Source organism: Electrona antarctica (assembly GCF_951216825.1).
Source record: "Electrona antarctica genome assembly, chromosome: 20".
NCBI lineage: Eukaryota > Metazoa > Chordata > Actinopteri > Myctophiformes > Myctophidae > Electrona > Electrona antarctica.
Genome location: NC_136801.1, coordinates 39,499,776 through 39,521,493, shown reverse-complemented (window position 1 = coordinate 39,521,493; position 21,718 = coordinate 39,499,776).

The window sequence follows — 21,718 nt, the reverse complement described above, 5'->3', positions numbered from 1 at the left end:
GGAATATGGGTATGTGGGATAGGAATAGATTAGTGATGGGAGATTAATCGGCAAACACATCGGTATCGGCCGATTTTAGTTGTTTTTATATGAATCGACATCGGTTCGATTAATCAATCAGACCGTTCCGATTAATCGGTCTGCGTTTACAGATAAACAAGCCCAAAGTAACAGCTTGAACAGATCTACAAGCTCACAATATTAAATATAAAAGGTATTAAAGTAAAATCTGGCCTGCAGTGCAGACACCCTGTTACATGTATTTTTCAGAATGGACAAAATTATTATACTTTTTTTTAAATACAGAATGAGATCATAATCGGTAATATCGGTTATCGGTCATAACAGCACTTAATTATATCGGATATCGATATCGGCCCAAATGTCTCATTGGCACATCCCTACAATAGATCAGTGGTTCTCAAAAAAAAAGAAGAAAAAGCTAAACAAACATCATTCGGTTAACTTCTGGACCACTTGTACATTTCAGTTAAATAATGCCTGGGCTTGATATAAATTGTCGCACGTAGTATCGTGCAATGAATGAAAACAAGCCCTTAACAGTCATGATTTAATCTCAATGTTTATATTGGCTATTAATTAAAATATGTTCTTACATTTGATGGACTTTTGAAATACTATATTACTTTAACATATATTAACATATTTTAATGAATTTAACAAAGGCATTTTATTTATATTTTGAAACTTATGTGAAAGTCCGTCCGTGGACCATCGGAATAACGTGCTATGCAGGACATGGGATCAGTGGAGGCTGGTTCTGATTTTGGGTGGAGGGGGTAAGGCATCCATTATACTAGCCTGGCTAATAAGCCAGACCGAATCAGCCGTTGGCAAAAAAAAATTGCCTGCCAGTGTGATTTGAGTCTGGCTTATTAGCCAGGCTACCATTATACCACACTGCAGCAACAGCATCACATTACAGACACCAGCAATGACTACTGGGGTCCATCTATACGGTAATTTGTAATAGCAAATGCTCCACAACAACACACAGCACCAATAACAACAATATAGCTGCAAGCAGCGATAAAGCGGGACCAAGATAGAAGAAGAACAATGCGCAATTAGAACAACATGCACAAATGAGACCGACGAGCTGAGTTGTCGGTGCCTGGATTTGAACTCACAACCTTGTGGACCGAAGGTGTGTGTGTGTGTGTGTGTGTGTGTGTCAGTGTCAGTGTCAGTGTCAGTGTCATGTGTGTGCGCGCGTGCGTGGCTGCGTGTGTGTGTGCGTGCGCTCGTGCGTGCGTGCGTGCGTGTGTGCGTGGCTGCATGCGTGTGTGTGTGTTAGGCAGACAATCGTTCATAACCATGGATTTGGATTGAAGATCATCTCTTTAGTTTTTGTGGTGTTTAACATAAGGTGGCTATTATCACACCAGTCTTTAAAGTTATTGATCTCACTGATATAGCCCACAGGGCGTTCAACAATAAGACTGACAAGCTGAGTTGTCAGTAGCTGGATTTGAACACACAACCTTGCGGTCCAAGGGCAAGAGCTCGACTGACTGAGCTACACGGAGACAATCAGTTACTCCATTGTTAACAGGAAAATCATTCAGTGTTAGTTCAGCATAAGTACTCAAACTTTAGTGTGTGTGTGTGTGTGTGTGTGTGTGTGTGTGTGTGTGTGTCTGTGTGTGTGTGTGTGTGTGTGTGTGTGTGTGTGTGTGTGTGTGTGTGTGTGTGTGTGTGTGTGTGTGTGTGTGTGTGTGTGTGTGTGTGTGTGTGTGTGTGTGTGCGTGCGCGCGCAATTTTCATTGGCTCATAAAAACTTCATTTTTTCACTTAACAAAAATGTGCTACGATTATTTGTCCGTATAGGTCCAAAGTTCACGTGTAGAAGTTTCCGTGCATTTTGAGCAAAGATTCTGGGAGGAGTTACATTTGAACAGTTTTTCATATAATTCAAAATGGCGGGTGATCTAAAGGTCAGAGGTCAAAAGTCAGAACACGAAAGTTGTTCGGCATGAGGAGACACATACGTGTATCAAAGTGTCATTGCCAACGGTCAAACGGTTCATGAGATATGCACGTTCAAAGTTTGCAAGTTTGCAAGTTTTGCATCAATTGAGTGCTATAGCGCCACCATTTGGCCAATCATGATGGGCTTCGCATAGTCACCGTTTGGCATGGTCCTCTATCATGTTGACAAGTTTTGCGAAAACCGACTGCACGGTTCAGTCAGAACAGCTATTTTTGGCGGAAGGAGAAGAAGTACTGATCATATAATTAAAAATGGCGGGTGATCTAAAGGTCAGAGGTCAAAAGTCAGAACGCGAAAGTTGTTCAGCATGAGGAGACGCATATGGGTATCAAAGTGTCATTGCCAACGGTCAAACGGTTCATGAGCTATGCATGTTCAAAGTTAGCATTTTCAATTGAGCGCTATAGCGCCACCATTTGGCCAATCGTCTTGGGCTTCGCATATTCACCGCTTGGCATGGCCCTCTACCAGATTACTGCGTTTCGCGAAAACCGACTGCACCATTCAGTCAGAACAGCTATTTTTGGCGGAAGGAGAAGGAGAAGAAGGAGAAGAAAAATAAACACAAAAACAATAAGTGACCAAAGTCACTGCGTGACTTCTTGGTCCCTAATAAGTGACTCACTGCGTGACTTCTTGGTCCCTTAATAAGTGACCAAAGTCACTTCGTGACTTCTTGGTCCCTTAATAATTGTATTAACAGTTTGCAGAGTGGGTACAGTCCAAGGAAGGTACAGGTCAATACAATAACTGCTAAGAGGATAAAACCAGAAAAAGCACTAAGACTCGGGTCCTCATCAGGGTCCTCCAGGTCTGAGGGTGGATTCTGGGGGTCTTTGTTGCAAATCTATCACTGGCATTCTGTTGCCTTTTATACCGTTGGCTATAGTGCTTGATGCTATAGCCAACTTGGAGTCTATGATGTCAGACTTACATTATGTAAGTCTCCATACAGAATGGGTGACACCCTATAGGGTGCCGTGGCACAAGTCCAGCAGTGCCTCAGAATACATTATATACAGATAATATTTTTAATTTATCAACAGCACTTCAGTATAATCACGTAGACCCTCTAGATTTAGTCAAACAGACGTGAGTTGCACTGTACTTGCAGTTGAAAAAACAACTCAAGTAGGCTTACCGTGCAATACAGGTCTGTTTTCTGAGCGCATTTCCTGATAATGATGACTTAACCCTAGCCACGGGCGTTTTGTTAAAAAAACAAAAACAAACAATAAAGGCTGGGCATAGGAATGAAGTCTAGGAGTGAACCTTGTTTTTTGCTAACCATTTTGTCAGCTGTTTTCGCTGGAAAAGGTGTATCCGCCCCTGTAGAGCAGAAAGCACAGTGGCCTGGCAGTTAGCCATGGCACGTTGTCAGCCCAACAATCAGGTACACCTCCTTCCCCTTCGCCTTCTTGAGAATCTTATCTTTTCTGTGGAATCTCTTCACCTCTGACTTCCCAGTAACTGACAAAGTCGATGCGTCACCATATGTCACCGCCAGGTCATTTAAGGCCACACCAAATCTCGTCTTCAGTATAGTATAAAGTATAAAAGTTATTTTCAGTCTGTCCTATATGTAATGGAAACTGATATTCTCTCTCAAGTTCTCCTTGTGACATGCTGTATCTTAGGGGGGAAGATTTCCAAATGTACGTACCGTATATGACATAAGATTCTGAAAATGAGCCGTGGATGGAAAAGTTCTTTAAAGGGGTGCCCTGAGTTCAAAGGATTTGAGAACCACTGCCATAAAGCATATGGAGTTCCAGACATTCGTAACAGGGGAGGCGGTGGCTCAGGGGTAGAGTGTCTGGATGGTAACCGTAAGGTTGCCAGTTCGAACCCGGGCTCCCCCAGAGTTACTGTCGAAGTGTCCTTGAGCAAGACACTGAACCCCTAATTGCTCCCGATTAACCCCTAATTGCTAGTTGGTGCCTTGCATGGTTTCCGCTGCCATCGGTGTATGAATGTGTGTGTGAATGGGTGAATGTAATGCACAATCTCTGTAAAGCGCCTTGGATAAAGGCGCTATATAAATGCACCATTTACCTGACTCGATCATGGTGGTATCCATAACAACTAGTGGACAGGACAACTACAGCAACCTATCCAACAATGGTATACTGTGAAGACTAAACAAAACAGACAAAATAAAAAGTTTTCTGAAATCCTTCAAATATTTATATAGCAAAATCATTTTTTTAATACTGTACATACTGTACAGCACCCCAAGATGGGTTCCCATCCAGAAGGGTTAGAACACCAAAAGGGGTTCCCGCCCAGAATGGGCGAGCGTGACGTGCGTGTGACATTAACATAGACAACATAGATCAAATCATCAATTCAACACTGGGGTTTTGGATTTCACTAATTGGATCAGAAGCTACAGATGGTGCTTCCATTGCAAGAGGGCCACTTAGCTGCAACGTTGAGGGGGTTTGTGGCTGTGTATCATAATTATAGAGACGTTCTACGTCAGCTAAACTAGTTTTAGTTTTGGCAAAAGGTAGCTTGAATAGGTGTGGTTTGCCATGCCAAGCCAAGGCATGCCGTTCGAACAATGGGAAGAAAAAGTATCAACGCTTCTCACGAAAACAAATGCTTCTCACGGACACGAATGCTTCTGACGAACACGAATGCTTCTCACGAACACGAATGCTTCTCACGAAAACAAGTGCTTCTCACAAACACAAATAGGCCTACTTCTCACGAAAAGGTAGGATCTACCATAGAATCTACCTTTCGGACTTTCGTTTATTAAACTCCCAAGTTGCATCGTTCCCAAATAGACCGGTGGGCGACGGGCACATACAGGTCTAGTGTTATAAATGTTGTTGTTGAGTATGGGTCCCCAGCATGTAGAAAATGCCGGATGCTAACTTGCATATGTTGAGCAATTTTCAGGATTGGCATAATATGTGACCATACTATTAACAACCTATAGAAGGCAAAACATTCAACATTTCATCATGCTTTATGTATCAAAACCCCGGAACATAATCTAAAATCTAATCTAAAAGTGTGTGTGTGTGTGTGTGTGTGTGTGTGTGTGTGTGTGTGTGTGTGTGTGTGTGTGTGTGCGTGTGCGTGTGCGTGCGTGCGTGTGTGCGTGCGTGCGAGAGTGTGCGTGCGTGCGTGTATATGTGTGTTGGCATTAAAGCAAACAAACTATCTGCCGTCCTCACCTGATGTAACTGACAACTAGTGTTGATGATCAGTTACTGGGAAGTCAGACCTCAGGAATTTTCCACCGAAAACGGGAGTTAGATTCTGTTGTGTACGTGCGTGGCCTATGAACACATCAGTTTTAAATCACTCGAGTGTGATCTTGTTTTTTTTTGTTTTGTTTTGTCAACGCAGGTTGTGAAATCAGCACACACACCTCTTGCTCTGTGTGGCTGTGTGTTTTGTGGATAAAGTATTAGGTAAATGTTGCTTCGTTCTTTGTTTTAGGTTCCTGCTCAGCCCTGCTCACTTAGCAGCACTTCAGATTAAATTGTCTTCACTAACTTGTATGCCACAAACAATACTGGAATAAACTTTCATATTGGCATTAAACACCTTTGACTTAGTTAGTTAGTTCGTTTAGTTGTCTCGGTCATTTATCACATCTGTTGTACATACAATATACAAAGGTTTGTGTTTTACAATTGACCAAAAAGGAAAGGGCTGAAGCCGAAGCTTATTATGCCCACCTTATTGACAATTTACTAAATTATTACATAAAAAGGAAAACAAAAGCCAAAAAAAGGAAAACAAGATTCAGGGTTGTTGCACTTATAAAATGGAGTGAAAAGAAAAACAATGCTGGACGTTTGATTTTTGACAGAAAAAGCATTTCCAGATTTATTGATACATGATTGATGAGAAAATGATGACAGTTTTCTAGTATTAATTAACCCTTACCCCCAAATAATATTAATATTGCTCTCAATAATTCCAATAATATTATTATTGTCATTATTATTATGTGTGTGTATATATATATATATATATGTGTGTGTGTTTATATATATGTGTGTATGGGTGTGTATGTGTGTTCACATAAAAAAGCGTGTGTGTGTGTGTGTGTGTGTGTGTTAAGGCTGTACCTTAGCCCTTTTTTTAGGACTCGAACTTCGGCAGGAATTTTCGAGCGAACATCCGGACCATTTGTTTCTAATTAATTTAAAAAATAACCTTTGAGATATCCGTCTCGATCAGAGCGCAGCGCGTCTCCCCTGCTCTTTATCAATCTCTCTCGTCTCTCCCAACACACACACACACGCACACACCGTCAAGTGGCTCCGCGAAAACAGCTGATCTGCAAGCTCATGTGAGCTTGCTGGCAGGCAGCTAAAACAGCGTATATTGCTCGTTATTTGTTCCACCTGTGTATCCGTTTTGCAATGATGAAACAATGATCAGAGTTCCCTGCTTTTTGTGATGTGATGCTAGAGAGCATATGCTAATATATCATGGCTGCTAAGAACGATTCCCCTGTCAGCGATCATGCTGGTGTGTGTGTGTGTCCGTGTGTGAGAGAGACACGTCAGACATTCCATTCAATGGAACTCTTTTGTTCTCACAGAACAAGGTGAGAAAGGTCAATCACCTCAGCTGTAGGCCAATCAGCAAATTAATGTGCACGGGAGATGGGACAGCAGAACTAGGAGATATTTCTTTAAAAAATGACCCTAACCCTAACCCTCTGACAGGAATGCACTAGAAACTTACTTTTTTTTTTACATGCTCATATCGCATTCTCGCCGAGATATATTTTCGAGTTAATAAAAAAAGGGAAATATTTTTTATTTAATAAAAAAATAAAAATAAAAAAAACGAATGGTTCAAGCCCATTAATTAAGATTCGAGTGCCAACCCTAACGAGCGAACATTCAAACCTTGAATGTTTGGGGACAGCCTTAGTGTGTGTGTGTGTGTGTGTGTGTGTGTGTGTGTGTGTGTACATGAACGAACAAACACACACACACACACGTACACACACACACACACACATACACACGTACACAAAGTGGTTGCCTCGTACACATGAATATATTGTCTATGATTTGTTGTATGCATATGTATTCCCCCATACACACACCCATATACATACAAATACCTTAACCCACACACACGTGCTCGCATGCACGCATACGGGATACTATATACTATGCAATTATCACCACCATACTACCGCCATTAGGGGGAGGGAGAGAGAGAGAGAAAGTCAGGCAGAGACAGACAGACAGACAGACAGACAGACAGACAGATGATGAGAGTACAATATGAATAATGCAATTTATGCAGTAATTGCATTGTTGTGTGTGTGTGTGTGTGTGTGTGTGTGTGTGTGTGTGTGTGTGTGTGTGTGTGTGTGTGTGTGTGTGTGTGTGTGTGTGTGTGTGTGTGTGTGTGTGTGTGTGTGTGTGTGTGTGTGTGTGTGTGTGTGTGTGTGTGTGTGTGTGTGTGTGTGTGTGTGTGACGCGGCTTGGCCTGGTGGGAATATGCATGCACAGGTTCACCGCAATCGGACGCTGCGTTGAGTAATTGTGGCCATTTGTACAAAACGGGTACAAAGCTGGCTACTCCTGAAAGGTTTAGAAGCCAATCGTAGGCAATGAAGGTGGATCATGAGAAATCAAACAAACGCGTCTTGATCACATGACTATGGAGAGCATGTGTACCGATTTGCGTGAAATTTGGATAAAATCTGAAGGAGTAATATTAGAAAATGTGTTTTACATATGTCGGCCTCCTGGTGGCGCTATAAAGAGCAGATGTGAAAAATTTCAGGCAAGGAGTGGGAGGAGTTACATTTGAACTGTTTTTCATATAATTCAAAATGGCGGGTGATCTAAAGGTCAGAGGTCAAAAGTCAGAACATGAAAAAAGCATGAGGAGACATTATGTGTATCAAAGTGTCATTGCCAACGGTCAAACGGTTCATGAGATATGCACGTTCAAAGTTTGCAAGTTTGCAAGTTTTGCATCAATTGAGTGCTATAGCGCCACCATTTGGCCAATCTTGATGGGCTTCGCATAGTAAAGTGACATAAGCATATGTGTGTATTAGAGGCAGAAGAATAATTTTCACAAACCAGCAATTTTAATTGGCTCATAAAAACTTCATTTTTTCACTTAACAAAAATGTGCTACGAGTATTTGTCCGTATAGGTCCAGAGTTCACGTGTAGAAGTTTTCGTGCATTTTGAGCAAAGATTCTGGGAGGAGTTACATTTGAACTGTTTTTCATATAATTCAAAATGCCGGGTGATCTAAAGATCAGAGGTCAAAAGTCAGAACACGAAAGTTGTTCGGCATGAGGAGACACATATGTGTATCAAAGTGTCATTGCCAACGGTCAAACGGTCCATGAGATATGCACGTTCAAAGTTTGCAAGTTTGCAAGTTTTGCATCAATTGAGTGCTATAGCGCCACCATTTGGCCAATCATGATGGGCTTCGCATAGTCACCGTTTGGCATGGTCCTCTATCATGTTGACAATTTTTGCGAAAACCGACTGCACGGTTCAGTCAGAACAGCTATTTTTGGCGGAAGGAGAAGGAGAAGAAGTACTGATCATATAATTCAAAATGGCGGGTGATCTAACGGTCAGAGGTCAAAAGTCAGAACACGAAAGTTGTTCAGCATGAGGAGACGCATATGGGTATCAAAGTGTCATTGCCAACGGTCAAACGGTTCATGAGCTATGCACGTTCAAAGTTAGCATTTTCAATTGAGCAGATTACCAGATTACCGCGTTTCGCGAAAACCGACTGCACCATTCAGTCAGAACAGCTATTTTTGGCGGAAGAAGAAGGAGAAGAAGAAAAATAAACAGAAAAACAAAGAGTGACCAAAGTCACTACGTGACTTCTTGGTCCCTAAAAACAGTTCACTGCTCCAGTGAAGGAAAGTTGATTTGAGTGGTGGTAGGGGTGCGCAGTCCCTACAGTCCCACACTGTTTTAGCTTGGCCCCATACAACGTCCTCCAGTGGCATGATGACTTGACGACCTTCTGCCATGTGGGGTTGCAGAGGACTGCCAGAGCACCAGTATGTTGGTGACTGCCTAATGCAGGTCTTCATGTGGGGTTGCAGAGGACTGCCAGTGCCTCAGTCTGTTGGTGACTTCCTAATGCAGGTCTTCATGTGGGGTTGCAGAGGACTGCTAGTGCCTCAGTCTGTTGGTGACTGCCTAATGCAGGTCTTCATGTGGGGTTGCAGAGGACTGCCAGTGCCTCAGTCTGTTGGTGACTGCCTAATGCAGGTCTTCATGTGGGGTTGCAGAGGACTGCCAGTGCCTCAGTCTGTTGGTGACTGCCTAATGCAGGTCTTCATGTGGGGTTGCAGAGGACTGCCAGTGCCTCAGTCTGTTGGTGACTTCCTAATGCAGGTCTTCATGTGGGGTTGCAGAGGACTGCCAGTGCCTCAGTCTGTTGGTGACTTCCTAATGCAGGTCTTCATGTGGGGTTGCAGAGGACTGCCAGTGCCTCAGTCTGTTGGTGACTTCCTAATGCAGGTCTTCATGTGGGGTTGCAGAGGACTGCCAGTGCCTCAGTCTGTTGGTGACTTCCTAATGCAGGTCTTCATGTGGGGTTGCAGAGGACTGCCAGTGCCTCAGTCTGTTGGTGACTTCCTAATGCAGGTCTTCATGTGGGGTTGCAGAGGACTGCCAGTGCCTCAGTCTGTTGGTGACTGCCTAATGCAGGTCTTCATGTGGGGTTGCAGAGGACTGCCAGTGCCTCAGTCTGTTGGTGACTGCCTAATGCAGGTCTTCATGTGGGGTTGCAGAGGACTGCCAGTGCCTCAGTCTGTTGGTGACTTCCTAATGCAGGTCTTCATGTGGGGTTGCAGAGGACTGCCAGTGCCTCAGTCTGTTGGTGACTTCCTAATGCAGGTCTTCATGTGGGGTTGCAGAGGACTGCCAGTGCCTCAGTCTGTTGGTGACTTCCTAATGCAGGTCTTCATGTGGGGTTGCAGAGGACTGCCAGTGCCTCAGTCTGTTGGTGACTTCCTAATGCAGGTCTTCATGTGGGGTTGCAGAGGACTGCCAGTGCCTCTGTCTGTTGGTGACTTCCTAATGCAGGTCTTCATGTGGGGTTGCAGAGGACTGCCAGTGCACCAGTCTGTTGGTGACTGCCTAATGCAGGTCTTCATGTGGGGTTGCAGAGGACTGCCAGTGCCTCAGTCTGTTGGTGACTTCCTAATGCAGGTCTTCATGTGGGGTTGCAGAGGACTGCCAGTGCCTCAGTCTGTTGGTGACTTCCTAATGCAGGTCTTCATGTGGGGTTGCAGAGGACTGCCAGTGCCTCAGTCTGTTGGTGACTTCCTAATGCAGGTCTTCATGTGGGGTTGCAGAGGACTGCCAGTGCCTCAGTCTGTTGGTGACTTCCTAATGCAGGTCTTCATGTGGGGTTGCAGAGGACTGCCAGTGCCTCAGTCTGTTGGTGACTTCCTAATGCAGGTCTTCATGTGGGGTTGCAGAGGACTGCCAGAGCACCAGTCTGTTGGTGACTTCCTAATGCAGGTCTTCATGTGGGGTTGCAGAGGACTGCCAGTGCCTCAGTCTGTTGGTGACTTCCTAATGCAGGTCTTCATGTGGGGTTGCAGAGGACTGCCAGTGCCTCAGTCTGTTGGTGACTTCCTAATGCAGGTCTTCATGTGGGGTTGCAGAGGACTGCCAGTGCCTCAGTCTGTTGGTGACTTCCTAATGCAGGTCTTCATGTGGGGTTGCAGAGGACTGCCAGAGCACCAGTCTGTTGGTGACTTCCTAATGCAGGTCTTCATGTGGGGTTGCAGAGGACTGCCAGTGCCTCAGTCTGTTGGTGACTTCCTAATGCAGGTCTTCATGTGGGGTTGCAGAGGACTGCCAGTGCACCAGTCTGTTGGTGACTTCCTAATGCAGGTCTTCATGTGGGGTTGCAGAGGACTGCCAGTGCCTCAGTCTGTTGGTGACTGCCTAATGCAGGTCTTCATGTGGGGTTGCAGAGGACTGCCAGTGCACCAGTCTGTTGGTGACTGCCTAATGCAGGTCTTCATGTGGGGTTGCAGAGGACTGCCAGTGCCTCAGTCTGTTGGTGACTGCCTAATGCAGGTCTTCATGTGGGGTTGCAGAGGACTGCCAGTGCCTCAGTCTGTTGGTGACTGCCTAATGCAGGTCTTCATGTGGGGTTGCAGAGGACTGCCAGTGCCTCAGTCTGTTGGTGACTTCCTAATGCAGGTCTTCATGTGGGGTTGCAGAGGACTGCCAGTGCCTCAGTATGTTGGTGACTGCCTAATGCAGGTCTTCATGTGGGGTTGCAGAGGACTGCCAGTGCCTCAGTCTGTTGGTGACTGCCTAATGCAGGTCTTCATGTGGGGTTGCAGAGGACTGCCAGTGCCTCAGTCTGTTGGTGACTTCCTAATGCAGGTCTTCATGTGGGGTTGCAGAGGACTGCCAGTGCCTCAGTCTGTTGGTGACTTCCTAATGCAGGTCTTCATGTGGGGTTGCAGAGGACTGCCAGTGCCTCAGTCTGTTGGTGACTTCCTAATGCAGGTCTTCATGTGGGGTTGCAGAGGACTGCCAGTGCACCAGTCTGTTGGTGACTTCCTAATGCAGGTCTTCATGTGGGGTTGCAGAGGACTGCCAGTGCCTCAGTCTGTTGGTGACTTTCTAATGCAGGTCTTCATGTGGGGTTGCAGAGGACTGCCAGTGCCTCAGTCTGTTGGTGACTGCCTAATGCAGGTCTTCATGTGGGGTTGCAGAGGACTGCCAGTGCACCGGTCTGTTGGTGACTGCCTAATGCAGGTCTTCATGTGGGGTTGCAGAGGACTGCCAGTGCCTCGGTCTGTTGGTGACTGCCTAATGCAGGTCTTCATGTGGGGTTGCAGAGGACTGCCAGTGCCTCAGTCTGTTGGTGACTGCCTAATGCAGGTCTTCATGTGGGGTTGCAGAGGACTGCCAGTGCCTCAGTCTGTTGGTGACTTCCTAATGCAGGTCTTCATGTGGGGTTGCAGAGGACTGCCAGTGCCTCAGTCTGTTGGTGACTTCCTAATGCAGGTCTTCATGTGTGGTTGCAGAGTACTGCCAGTGCCTCAGTCTGTTGGTGACTGCCTAATGCAGGTCTTCATGTGTGGTTGCAGAGGACTGCCAGTGCACCAGTCTGTTGGTGACTGCCTAATGCAGGTCTTCATGTGGGGTTGCAGAGGACTGCCAGAGCACCAGTCTGTTGGTGACTGCCTAATGCAGGTCTTCATGTGGGGTTGCAGAGGACTGCCAGAGCACCAGTCTGTTGGTGACTGCCTAATGCAGGTCTTCATGTGGGGTTGCAGAGGACTGCCAGTGCACCAGTCTGTTGGTGACTGCCTAATGCAGGTCTTCATGTGGGGTTGCAGAGGACTGCCAGTGCACCAGTCTGTTGGTGACTTCCTAATGCAGGTCTTCATGTGGGGTTGCAGAGGACTGCCAGTGCACCAGTCTGTTGGTGACTGCCTAATGCAGGTCTTCATGTGGGGTTGCAGAGGACTGCCAGTGCACCAGTATGTTGGTGACTGCCTAATGCAGGTCTTCACGTGGGGTTGCAGAGGACTGCCAGTGCACCAGTCTGTTGGTGACTGCCTAATGCAGGTATTCATGTGGGGTTGCAGAGGACTGCCAGTGCCTCAGTCTGTCGGTGACTGCCTAATGCAGGTCTTCATGTGGGGTTACAGAGGACTGCCAGTGCCTCAGTCTGTCGGTGACTGCCTAATGCAGGTCTTCATGTGGGGTTACAGAGGACTGCCAGTGCCTCAGTCTGTTGGTGACTGCCTAATGCAGGTCTTCATGTGGGGTTGCAGAGGACTGCCAGTACAAAACATTGTAAAATAAGGTGTGAGATTGCCTCTTTCTCTAGCATGTTATTCAGAAGACTTGTAGAATGCCACTTCCTGTTGGTGATGTCACTAAAGGGCCTGCAGTTAAGTATTGTTATGGAGGGGAGAATGGCTTGTGTAACAGGGTTGAGTGCGATTGAGGGACAGAGCTATATAATGCTATTTTAATGATTCATCATCTATTTATTCAAAAACTAAATATGACCAGCAATAAAGTACCGATAGATTTATATGTGAATGGCATAATTTATGGATTTTTGTACATTTTTAATAGTCATATCTCAAGTCCACTTTCATCGAAGGCCATTGGGGACCTGACAAAATTGACAATAGGGGGTGTCTACTGAAAGAAAACAAGATCATTTCTGATATGAAGATAAAGTTCATGTCATTTTTACACAATATTAAAGGGAACATTTAAATTGATTAAAAAAGCTTTTAAAAATAAATGTTGGTGACTCAATCGATAAAATACACCTTAACGAAGCCCTTTTTTCAATTTGACAAATTATTGATTAATAATTAATTTATTAGTGCATTAAAATTACCCATCCACTTACATGGGAAAATGTGAAAACTCACATCAAGTATTTTTCTCTCAGAAACCGTCGGAGCTACAGTCACAACACTTTGAGGGGAGGTTCATAATAATTATTAAAACTAATGTAATGAATAATTACATCTGTCGGCCTCATGGTGGCGCTATAACAGCCCACTTTAATTTCATCTGTGCGACTCAAAAAATACATTTGGGAGTATCTGTGAGACTGTCCATAGTTTCTCTGCTGCATATCAAACTGGGGGCCTCATACTTTTCAAACGGGGGTCTGTGGGCTAATAAGTGTAAATGTTGTGGTCCTTGCCATGAACATATTTCCCTACCATGCATTTGTACGAATACTTTCATGCTATAGTGCTGTTTTTATTCATTAAAAAAACCACACAAATATATTATACAAGTTAAAATGAACGGCAATTAAAGATATTTATGGGGGGGGGGCAATATCTCACAACGGGTAAGGACTAGTAATAATAGTTAACTACTTGAACTCTAATGACCCTATTTTATAATAGTAATAATTCTAAAATATCAGATATCTTCAATGCAACATGTTGTGAGCTTGTAGATTGGATATTGTTTTGAGGGCGTAACAGACAGACAGACAGACTCACGTGTTGTAAGGAGTTGAGGTTTAGTCCAGTGTTCTCCTCCATGATTCACACTGTAGGAAGTAGAACAACAATGAATCAAGTCAAAACCTGCTTAATGTCTCACATCGGCCTGTCATTTTGTCATCATTCTCCCACAGACTCTGTCCAAACATCACACACATTGCTACACCATATCTCTGTGGTCATGTGATTAAGACGTGTCTCTCAGATATAGATAAGATTGGCTTCCATAGTTTGCAAATTGCAGGAGTGTCTCGTTTTGAACAAAATTACTCAAATAATGAACGCAGTGTCCGATAGCCTGTGGCCAGCCAGTTAAACATTCTACACTGCACTGACCAACATGGACACGGTCCTATAGTCTACTGACCAACATGGACACAGTCCTATAGTCTACTGACCACCATGGACACAGTCCTATAGTCTACTGACCAACATGGACACAGTCCTATATAGTCTACTCACTTGACAGTCTCCAGGGCAGCAGACAGCTTCTTCAGAGCAGAGTCTCCTAAGTGGCTGAAGTTCAAGTCCAGCTGTTTCAGCTGGGAGGAGGGGTTGGAGGTCACAGCTGAAGCCAGAGCAGAACAGCCTTCCTCTGTGACTCCACAGCCTGACAACCTGCAGAGAAATACACATTTAACAAAGTGCTGTTGATGTTCAAGTAGAGATCCACACAGATAGAACACACATTCTTTACCCCAGGATCTGCAGTCCACACACACTGTGCACTCTTCAGGACAGCAGAGAGCTGGAGCAGTTGTGATTCCTGCAGGCAGATGAAACTGAGGTCCAACTCTCTCAGATGGAGAAGATTAGAGCTGAGAGCTGAGAGCAGAACTTCAAATCCTGTCTGTGTGAAGGTACAGCCAGCAAGTCTGTAATTACACATGAAATATCTGGACTGAATATCAGAGGTTTGGAGTAAAGACCCCAAGAGATGGAAAGAGAAGGCAGGAATAATGTGAAGTAAATCATCTTAACACTTGAATCCATGTTGTAGCCACGCTTAATCTGAATATTCAAACAGGAAGCTAACTGACATGAAACAGGAAGCTAACTGACAGGAAACCGGAAGCTAACTGACATGAAACAGGAAGCTAACTGACAGGAACCAGGAAGCTAACTGACATGAAACAGGAAGCTAACTGACATGAAACAGGTAGCAACAAATTCAACAAACTGACTGAGAGGACAGACAGACAGACAGACAGACAGACAGACAGACAGGCAGGCAGGCAGACAGGCAGGCAGGCAGACAGGCAGGCAGGCAGGCAGACAGGCAGGCAGGCAGACAGACAGACAGACAGACAGACAGACAGACAACGTTACCAGGTATAAACCAGTAGATGGTAATTAATTAGTTATTAAGAAAGTACACGTATTGCATAATTATTACATCACTTCAAGACGTGACGAAATTAAACTGTATTGTGTAACTGGATGCGATAATCCCCTAGCAGCCATGATGGATCACTTATTGTAGTTACTGTACCGTAGCATTGATAATGATAATCCCCTAGCAGCCATGATGGATCACATATTGTAGTTACTGTACCGTAGCATTGATAATGATAATCCCCTAGCAGCCATGATGGATCACATATTGTAGTTACTGTACCGTAGCATTGATAATGATAATCCCCTAGCAGCCATGATGGATCACATATTGTAGTTACTGTACTGTAGCATTGATAATGATAATCCCCTAGCAGCCATGATGGATCACATATTGCAGTTACTGTACCGTAGAATTGATAATGATAATCCCCTAGCAGCCATGATGGATCACATATTGTAGTTACTGTACTGTAGCATTGATAATGATAATCCCCTAGCAGCCATGATGGATCACATATTGTAGTTACTGTACTGTAGCATTGATAATGATAATCCCCTAGCAGCCATGATGGATCACATATTGTAGTTACTGTACTGTAGCATTGATAATGATAATCCCCTAGCAGCCATGATGGATCACATATTGTAGTTACTGTACTGTAGCATTGTGATGTGAGAGTGTGAACTAGACAACACAAACTCTGACCATATTATTATTCTAATCAGTGTGGGATACCATCAGTGGCGTGCACAGATAGACACTAGGGGGTGCTAGAGCACCCCCTGCCCTGTTGGCAATGTGCCCTTTATTTTTTGTGTACAGTGTACACTGTACAGTATGTGGACCATGGTGACATTGATCGATTCTTGATAAAAAGCTTCTAATATATTATTTAGGCCCCACAATCTATAAATCTCACACTATTAAGGCAACCGGACGGTTCCACGCGCTGCACAAGGTGCCCTTTTTTTCACTTGAGCACCTGCCCCTCTAAATGTCTGTGCACGCCACTGGATATGATGTCAACTTTATTAGTGTGGTTGCCCTAAAGGGCAACCAGACTATTGTAATTAGTGTGGTTGCCCTAACAGGGCAACCAGACTATTGTAATTGTAACACTTTATTATTATTAGTGTGGTTGCCCTAACAGGGCAACCAGACTATTGTAATTGTAACACTTTCTTTCTAGAGTAACCCTAAACTTCAGACTACTACTCCTCCCACAGTTTTGACTGTACGCACTTGAGCCATATCTCAAATTGACCGGCTTCATCGGGAATCGATAGCTTGTATTTTGTTAAGAGAAATGTTGTATAGTTTAATTGATATGAATTTATTAGTGATTTAAATTTCCCCATTGACATGAATGGGAAAGTGCGAAAAATAACATTCAAGTATTTTTTCCTCAGAGACTGTAAGGGCTATAGTTACAAAACTTGGAGGGGAGGTTCATAATAATTACTAAAATTAATTAACTTATAATGTTATCGGTCGGCCTCATGGTGGCGCTATAACAGCCCACTTTACGTTTTGGCTTATAACTCTTGAACCGTAGGTCGTAAAATCAAAATTATTTTTTCACTGGATTCCTTGGGTCATGACGCATCTCCCCATATAGGCCACGCCCATTTGCGTCATGATAGATTTTCCGCCATTTTGAATTTTCTCCAAAACACACTTTTGGCTCCTCCTCCTACATATGTTGTCCAAATCTCACAAAAATCGGCACACATGATCTCGGGACCCATCCGATTAAAACACCAACTGCAGAATCTTGGTAGTGCGTATCGTTCGGCCGTAATCGTCGTCCGAAGTTAGTAGGAGGGGCCTATATCACAAAAAATGCCATAAATCACGAACGAAATGTCCAATCCATCCCAAATTTGAATCACATGTCGCGGGTGGTTCAATCAACCAAGTACCAAAAGCAATTCTATTTTCATCCATAGGGGGCGCCGCAAATGCGAGAAATGTAACCGTTTGTCGCAAAAACATGATTTTTGGGGGATAATTCCCCTCCGAATTACTTACGCATGATCGCAGGGGTGCCGTGACATTGTAATTGGCTGGCAATATTAGTGGGAGGGGCATATGTAAGCCACTGCGGCAACCACACTTTGCAATTTTTTAAAATTGCGACCTTTCTAGTTTCACTTTCTAGAGTAACCCTAAATTTCAAACTACTACTCCTCCCACAGTTTTGACTGTACGCACTTGAACCATATGTCAAATTGACCGGAAAAATCGGGAATCGATAGCTTGTACTTTGTTAAGAGAAATGTTCTATAGTTTAATTGATATGAATTTATTAGTGATTTAAATTTCCCCATTGACATGAATGGGAAAGTGCGAAAAATCACATTCAAGTATTTTTTCCTCAGAGACTGTAAGGGCTATAGTTACAAAACTTGGAGGGATAATTCGTAATACTTACTAAAATTAATTAACTTATAATGTTATCGGTCGGCCTCATGGTGGCGCTATAACAGCCCACTTTACGTTTTGGCTTATAACTCTTGAACCGTAGGTCGTAAAATCAAAATTATGTTTTCCCTGGATTCCTTGGGTCATGACGCATCTCCCCATATAGGCCACGCCCATTTGCGTCATGATAGATTTTCCGCCATTTTGAATTTTCTCCAAAACACACTTTTTGCTTTTCCTCCTACAGATTTTGTCCAAATCTCACAAAAATCGGCACACATGATCTCCGGACCCATCCGATTACAACACCAACTGCAGAATTTTGGTAGTGCGTATCGTTCGGCCGTAATCGTCGTCCGAAGTTAGTAGGAGGGGCCTATTTTACAAAAAATGCCATAAATCACGAACAGAATGTCCGATCCATCCCAAATTGTAATCACATGTTGCGGGTGGATCAATCAACCAAGTTCCAAAAGCAATTCCATTTTCATCCATAGGGGGCGCCGCAATTGCCAAAAATGTAACAATATGGTGCAAAAACATGATTTTTGGGGGATAAACCCCCTCCGAATTACTTACGCATGATCACAGGGGTGACGTGACATTGTAATTTGCTGGCAATATCAGTGGGAGGGGCATATGTAAGCCACTGCGGCAACCACACTTTGCAATTTTTTAAAATTGCGACCTTTCTAGTTGTAACACTTTATTGTGGGCTCGCAACAGCGAGCACACACTAGTTATTGCCAGTTTATATTTGTGGGCTCGCAACAGCGAGCACACACTAGTTATTGCCAGTTTATATTTATACTTCTTTATTCCAATTTCCGCCCTTTTTTCGTCCTCCTACTACTTTCACACACTTTATGCTAGAAATTTAGTTCAAACTTCAAACTGTTCAGCTCTCTGCAGTTATTTATGCTTGTATTTTTATTTTTACAATTGTTTATACTTTTTTAACTGTTTAACTTTTTAACTTTTTTTTACATTCTTTATAATGAGAGTCGATGGGAGAAACGTCCCATTTTTCACAGTTGACTTTTTTGTGCTCTTATTACTCTGTCATACTTTCACTTTGAAACTCCATTCAAACTTTAAAATGTTCATCAATCTTTGAATTTTCATTGGTGAAAACGTTTTTTTGAAAAAGTTTATACTTTTTAAAATATTTAACTTTATTTATAAAATCTTTCTCTCATAGACAATGTATGGGATTTTATCTCTAAATCCACCTCACTTTTGCAGCCTCATTACTCTGGCATACTTTGTCGTAGAAACGTGATTTAAACTTTAGCTAGCTCACACGACTGTGGACTTTTTCGTGGTTCAAACCGTATTCGAATATGTTACACGGTTTTTCCGAAATCGCAGTTCAATCGCAGGCCGTTTCGCGTAATCAGTGTCCCCTTAGAGTGTGGGGCCTCCTTGAGTAGAGTGTGGAAACTGAAATTCTTTCCTTGGAAATTTACCAAACAAATTGTCGTCCCGGCCAAAATATTCACTTTACATGGATGTTCTTTGGTCATTTTGTAGCCACACATGTCCTCTTTCACACAATGTAACCACCAAAGCACAGATACATACAGAATGTGAACTACGGCCTTTTAAGTGACACAAATACAGTCAAGCTGCCCATTGACCTCCATTGTATAATTCTTACGAGGAAAGTATCGTGAAGACAATTCTTAACTCGCTCTTATAACCACATTTTCGATCGTACCAACACCACCATCGCACATGTTGTACCTCAATGGCTCAGGCCACTCAAAGTGAAAACAATATTTGCATTCGACTTTTACTTTTTGCGATAGAGCAATTTGTTCGGGCATAGGTTTTTCCCTATTCAGGCCCATTGAAATCTCCCAGTCATAGTGAAGCACTGTTTTACTCTCCCACAGCTGAGACATATAAGGGCTTAATTACAGGGCTGACATTAGAGTTACAAGATCTCAATGAGTTGCTCTGCGAAACCTTGTGAGCTTGTAGGTCTGCTATTTGTGCAGTCACAGACACACGCATGCATACGCACGCACGCACGCACGCACGCACGCACACAGCTTGTAGGTCTGCTATTTGTGCAATTAGGCTCTACACGTACACACAGAGTCACAGACACACACATGCATGCACACGCACGCACGTGCACACGCACGTGCACGCGCACGCACACACACGCACACGCACACACGCACACACACACACACACACACAAAAACCCTGTCTTTTGCTTGCAGCATGCTACAGTCTTGCAATTTGCTCCATGGGCTTAGACCACCAATAGGAGCACGCTGTACTTAATTAATTGCTTAAGCCCCGCCCTTCTGTCTTCCCATTGGCTGGCCTTTACACAGCTCTAACTTTTGTTTGCAGCATGATACAGTCCTGAAAATTTGTTTATGGACTTACACCACCAATAGGAAGGAACACTAATATAAACTTAAAAAAATTTCCTTTTTAAACTTTTTTTTTTTTATCTTTTTTTTTTTAACTTTTTTTTTTTTTAAAAATATTTTTTTTTTTAACTTTTTTTTTAAAAAACTTTTTTTTTTTTAAACTTTTTTTTTTTTTTTTAACTTTTTTTTTTTAAACTTTTTTTTTTAAAAACTTTTTTTTTTTAAACTTTTTTTTTTTTTAAACTTTTTTTTCTAAACTTTTTTTTTTTTTTACCTTTTTTTTTTTTAAACTTAAAAAAAAAACTTAAAAGAAAACTTAAAAATGAAAAACCAGTGTTCAGACTTGGTGGGTGGTCCCACAGACACAGCTATAACTTTATACATTGCGTTTTTAGCGAGCCCACGCAGTTTCTACAGGAACTGCTTTCTAGTTATTATTCCTATTTATTCCGCCACTTTTTTCGCACTCCTACTACTTTCACACACTTTATGCTAGAAATTTAGTTCAAACTTCAAACTGTTCAGCTCTTTGCAGTTATGTGTGCTTGTATTTTAATTTTTACAATTGTTTATACTTTTTTAACTGTTTAACTTTTTAACTTTTTTTTACATTCTTTATAATGAGAGTCGATGGGAGAAACGTCCCATTTTTCACAGTTGACTTTTTTGTGCTCTTATTACTCTGTCATACTTTCACTTTGAAACTCCATTCAAACTTTAAAATGTTCATCAATCTTTGAATTTTCATTGGTGAAAATGTTTTTTTGAAAAAGTTTATACTTTTTAAAATATTTAACTTTATTTATAAAATCTTTCTCTCATAGACAATGTATTGGATTTTATCTCTAAATCGACCTCACTTTTGCAGCCTCATTACTCTGGCATACTTTGTCGTAGAAACGTGATTTAAACTTTAGCTAGCTCACACGACTGTGGACTTTTTCGTGGTTCAAACCGTATTCGAATATGTTACACGGTTTTTCCGAAATCGCAGTTCAATCGCAGGCCGTTTCGCCTAATCAGTGTCCCCTTAGAGTGCGGGGCCTCCTTGAGTAGAGTGTGGAAACTGAAATGCTTTCCTTGGAAATTTACCAAACAAATTGTCGTCCCGGCCAAAATATTCACTTTACACGGATGTTCTTTGGTCATTTTGTAGCCACACATGTCCTCTTTCACACAATGTAACCACCAAAGCACAGATACATACAGAATGTCAACTACGGCCTTTTAAGTGACACAAATACAGTCAAGCTGCCCATTGACCTCCATTGTATAATTCTTACGAGGAAAGTATCGTGAAGACAATTCTTAACTCGCTCTTATAACCACAATTTCGATCGTACCAACACCACCATCGCACATGTTGTACCTCAATGGCTCAGGCCACTCAAAGTGAAACAAATATTTGCATTCGACTTTTACTTTTTGCGATAGAGCAATTTGTTCGGGCATAGGTTTTTCCCTATTCAGGCCCATTGAAATCTCCCAGTCATAGTGAAGCACTGTTTTACTCTCCCACAGCTGAG